Below are 6000 nucleotides of genomic sequence, written 5' to 3' on the forward strand. Positions count from 1 at the left end.
CTGATCATTCTACAATATAGCTGTTACTTTGTATGCGGCATGTTTCATTTTGCATCAGCTCATGTAAGTCTTTCCAGGGTTTTTTGAGAGCATCTTATACCAAATAGTATTCCATCATAATCACATAACACAATTTGAATAGCCATTCCCCAACTGATAGCTATCCCTCAATTTCCAATTCCTTGCCACCATAAAAGAACTATTATATGCTTTGCTAGAACAATGGTAGGCATGATTTTATAGCCCTTTGGGCATTGTTTCTAATTTTCTAATTGCTCTAAAGAATGATTGAATCAGTTCACAACTCCACCAACAGAGTACTGATGTTTCATTTTTCCTGTAGGATGTATCCCCCCAATATTTTCCATTTTCCTTTGCTGTCCTATTAGCCAATCTAATATGTATTAGGCATACCTCAGAATTGTTTTAATTTACATTTCTCTAATCTGTAGTGAGTAGGAATATTTTTAACATGGTTATAGATAGCATTGATAACCTCATCTGAAAACTGTTTGTAACTTTTGATTACTTGTCAATTAAGGAATGGCTTTTATTTTTTATAAATTTGATTCAATTATCTATATTTGATAAATGAAGCCTTTATCAGAGAAATTTGCTTCAATTTTTTTCAGTTACAATTCCTATTTTCCTCCATTCTATTCCTGCCTTCCTCTTTTTACCCTGCCCTTCCTCAAAAATATTTTGCTTCTGACTAGCTCCTCCCCCATTCTGCCCTCCCTTCTCTCACCCCTTCCTCTTTTTCTCTTATCTCCTTCCCCTCCTACTTTCCTATAGGGTAAGATAGATTTCTATACTCAGTTGAGTGTGTATATTATTTCCTCTTTTGATCCAGTTCTGATAAGAGTAAGATTCACTTACTCCCCCTCACCTGCCCTGCCATCTACTCCACTGTAAAAGTATTTGGAAGAGTTTGGGGGAGAACTCCAGCAAGTCCATCCCCCTCTTGACTCTGCACCCTCAACAAAAGCTTTAATGACACTAATTATGGTTCAATCACTGTGGGATTTTGAGGTGAAAAAAGACTAGTATATTTTCATTTCAATTCAATTTCAATGATAGCTAGGTGGCACAGTAGATCTAGAGTCAGAAGGATGCAGTCTCAGACATTCACTAGCTATGTGACCCTAAGCAAGTCACTTATTCTCTGTTAACCTCAGTTTGCATTTGTAAACTCATCTGTAAAATAAGGATAATAATAGCCCTTCTTTTCAGGGTTGTCATGAGGACTAAATAAGATGGCTATTTACAAAATGCTTGGCACATGATAAGCCCTATATGGAATAGAGATTGATATTAATCTACTATATGTCTATACTGTAGGTAAGTAACTGAGGATAAGAAAATTTTAAGAGTTTAGTCAATAGGTAAAGCTTACATCATTATATGGATGTGCAATTGATTCAGGCATCAATACATTGTTAGTGTATGATACTGCCTGCAAAGGAAGTTCAACTTCAAGGTCATTCAACTGTTAACACTAATGGTCTGTTTAAGAATCTATTAGATATTCTGTGTTCATTGGTATTAGAGGCATGGTCAAGGGAAACTAGCCTTTAAGATTCATGGATAAACTTTTAAGAGGCAAATTGTCATCACAAAAGGGAAAATGAGTAGAGGAATGAGACTGTATAGAAAGAAAGGAATTCAATTGAAATATTGAGTGTCAAATGTGAAGAAACATTTAGCTGCTTCAAAACTTATTGGTTTGGGTAAAAAAAGACAAAAAACAACAGACTACAGAGAATGTGAAAAGTTCTATTAAAAATTCCTTTAAAATCATGATACCAGTACTGGGAAGTCAACGAAATTCTAAATCTGAAGGGCAAATTTTGTGCTGCCCATATTATCCACATAGAAAGAGAGTTTGCATGGGTATGGAAGGTGGGAAATAGAGGGTAGAGTAGAACCAGATAGAGCACAGAGCATGATTGCCAAGCAAGATGTCAGAGCAGAAGTTGCCAACTTAATTATTAAATACCTACTGTGTGCTTTATGGGGCAATTAGCAAGAAGAAATGGCAGATTATAATAAATTCATAGGGAAGATAATGTAATGTTAAATAATTGTCATAACTAGAACAAAAGAATCATCAAGGCACCTTAGAGTACTTGATTTGTTTGTCAAATGGAGAGAGTTGGGAGCAAAAGGCCATCTACAATAAAAGCTTGTTTGTAAATCTTACAGAAAAGATCGTCAAGAATTTTGAACTCTATCAATCTTAAACAAAAAAACAAAAAAAAAAAAACCCAAAAGCCCCAAACCAGAGAGCAATGAAGGGTAAAATGGATTTAAGGGAAGTTTGATGAGCCACCAATCAACAAAGCTGTCTTGATAGCACTTAAGGATGAAAATGAAAAGAAGAAGCATGGAAAACATCTTTAAAACCAACAATTTACACAATCAAGGACAGTAGAACCACCACACTTGGACTGTGATGGCACAGTCCTGGATATGTTTCTGGGAGATGTGTAACTGACATTAAAGAGATTAAAGAAATGAAAAACAATTGGATTAGACCAACTCTACATAGAAGAGGTCTGTGCTGGAGGCAACACGTTTTATGAGAACATTGAGGGATTGCTTTATAAGATGACAGAGAAAACAAATTAGTACTGTGTAGATTTAACTGTCTTCTTTCCCATCCATTGGAAATATTAATGAGAATTGTCTCCATGCTCATCAAGAACATGCTTAATAAAAGTATTAGGAAGAAACCAGCTGACTTTCACATATTTTGTATTTTTCATGTCACACAAGTGACCAAAAGAGGTAGATATTTTAAGATACTACTCTATTGATTGCTGATTGGTTAAAAACATGCTTTGGTAGGGCAAAACACAGACTTAAAGGCTCATTTGAAATGGGTATTTCCCATTGATATATCAAAATTATTTACAATCACTCCAGAGATATAATAATGAAAGTAAACTTGTCCAATGACTTTCTGATTATCAATATCAAATGAGACATAGAAAAGAAGTATATAATCATTAAATATTTGCCACTGTGGTGGAGACTGAAAAGAGATTCTCTGTGAATGATGAGGTCTTCCAAAAGGTTCTGGTTTTGGATGATCTCATGCTTATTACACCTCTTTTGAGAGATACATAACCACTGAAAGAGTATGATCTAATCCTTAACACACACAGAGGCACTTACTAAATAGATGAATGAAAGAATGAATGCAGTTAAGCAACAGTTTGTTGGCAGATCAGGGCCAGATAGTACAAATACATATAAGTTAGGTTCCGAATTAAAGAAGAAAGAAGCTGATTTAATTGCCTTCAGAAAGTTGCAAAGTTCCTTTGATAGCCCCAATTCCTCCCACCAAATCCATGTTTTTTGATAATTTGTTGTATAGTTATATATCATGGAACAGAACAGGATATGAAGGATTTAAAATGAGTATCACAAAGAATTAGGGAAAGCTGCATGGTGGGTGTGATCAGGCTGAAGCATATAAAATATAAGGAACCTCAGTGAGCTAGGATAAAGGATGCCATTTGAAAAATGGATGATGATCAAAAGAAATCTTTTCCTTTTAGGACATGTTGGATCAAGTAATTGCAGTAAATTCAGTATACCTAAATATCAATGAGGCATTTGATAGAGTCTTAAACTGTCTTTGTTGATAGGATAGGGGGATGTGCCTTGAATGATAATACAGTTAGGTGACTTTGGAAATGGCTTAATGAAATGATTAAACAAAGTGATGATTTAAAATTTTGAAGGAAGGTATAAAGTGTAGTTCCCTAGAATCTATCTTTATTGTTTTTCCTAGTAGATATTTTTTCAATGACTCATATAAGGTACTCTTCTTTAAGCTATGAAGAACTTTGTTTCTTACTTAAAATGGTTTATTTATGAGGAATAGTTACTATGACTCAGAGTTCTGAGATAGTTATTGTTAATTTTGAATGTGATAATCTGAAGTAAAATGGAGAGATAGATTGACCTACTGTTTAATGATCATGGAACAAATGCAATTTATCTGATTATAGGCAGAAGGTGAAATTTTGTCACTTATTATAAACTTAAGCTGGGGTTATTCACTGTAGAGTGTGAATCCACAAGATTGGAGAAGAGAGATTTGTGAAAGGAGAGATTTCAGAACTGTGTCAGGTAAATTTAATACCAGCAGTAATAGATATCACAATTGCTGTTGATATTTAATTGTAGACAAATAACATGGAAACAGGGAAATCAATCAGAGGATTGACTAATTTGGATGAGATGTCATGCCACATGAAATGTTAGTCTAATATTGTGTGAATTAACTCAGCAAAGCATCTGAGTTCAACACAAAAGCTACTTTTATGAAGGGATTTTTATGGATAGTGTCTGAGACAGAAAGATAATATTGAAGTTTAAGGTTTCAATTTTAAGTTACCCCAAGCACATGGATTTTTCTCTCTTGCATAGGTCAATAAGTGTGTGCCTATTTTTTTCCTCACAGATATTGGATGCATATGTAGAAGAGTGTGATCCAAGTTTATCTATGCATTCATTTTGATTTGAACACCTATGATATTATTACTTCATTTGATTATTAAGTAAATGATTATTCTTAAGAGACAAAAGTTTTATCATTGAGTGACTAGTTTTCTGCAGAAGCAGACTGGTAGGGGCTCAAGAAATAAAGTGTTGTGTAGGGGAGTGTATTACTAAGACAATGAGAGAACATCTGTGGAGGTGATTCTTCTCTGGGAATATAGACTTGCTACATGAGAGACTCCCTTTGTAGTAAGGTATGAAATCCTGAAGTGGAGGAGGCTTCCCTGTATACTTTGATGAAAGTCTACTTATAATTTTTATCAGGTTTGAATGAAATTGGAAGGGATACCGTGTTAGTTAACATAATTTTGAAGAATTAGAATGATGGGATAAATCTAATAGGATAAAATGTATTAAATACAAAATCTTGCAATAATGCTTTAAAAATCAATCCACAAGTATACATTGGGGGCAACATTAAAATAATAGTTAATGTGAAAAAACAACTGTGTGTTCAACAGATCATCCAAAAGTATGAATTTAATCTTGTTAACAATAATAAACATAAATTAAGAATCTACTGTATTTAGAGCATAAAGAATGATACAATGTTTAGATACTGTGGTTTCTATTGTCTTTTATACAGGAGATCAACTATTTTTGATGAAAACATATTTGACCACATTTTTAGTTACACAGTTGACTGACAAGTGCAGAGAATACAAGGTTTCATTATGCTTAATGCTCATAGTTTATTTAAAAAATTATTAAATCAAACAAAATGTACACTTTCAGGTTCTTTTCCAGAAAAGGTGTCTCCCATGTAAATTTTAAGAACATAAAATTTAGGGGACAGCTTGGTTGGGCAGTGAATAGAGCTCTGACCCTGGAGTCAGGAGGACCTGAGTTCAAATTCAGCCTCAGATGCTCAATAATTGCCTAGCTGTGTGACCTTGGGCAAGTCACTTAACCCCATTGCCTTAAATAAAGAAAAATTTTTAAAGAACTTATAAAATTTCTTGATAGATACAACACTAAAGAGAACATTGTTAAACTATCTTCTGATTACTAATATTAAGCAATTACTACCATTATGGAGGATGTTCAGATTTGAGAACAAAGAAGAGAGAATTCCTATAAATGGCTAGGGTCCTCCAGATGTCTGCAGATGACATGTTGATTGCTCTGTATGCAGAGCATTGTTTGCATAGCATTCTGAAATAAAACATATAATCAGTGAGAAATTTGGTCTAGCAATCTACACTGGAAAAAACAAGAGGACCTTTTTTACAGACTATAATATACATTTGGGTAGATGACTCATATAATTGATCCATCATTATATATTGGTCATAGTATAAAGACAATGTGGTAGATAGACATGGTGAAAAGGCAATGAGTTAGGCTTAGTACTAAAAGAAGGAAGAATGAAGGCTGGATTATATTTGGGAAATTATTCACGACTTTTCAAAGGCTATGGGTTTC

Source organism: Macrotis lagotis, chromosome X (assembly GCF_037893015.1).
Source record: "Macrotis lagotis isolate mMagLag1 chromosome X, bilby.v1.9.chrom.fasta, whole genome shotgun sequence".
NCBI classification, from domain to species: domain Eukaryota; kingdom Metazoa; phylum Chordata; class Mammalia; order Peramelemorphia; family Peramelidae; genus Macrotis; species Macrotis lagotis.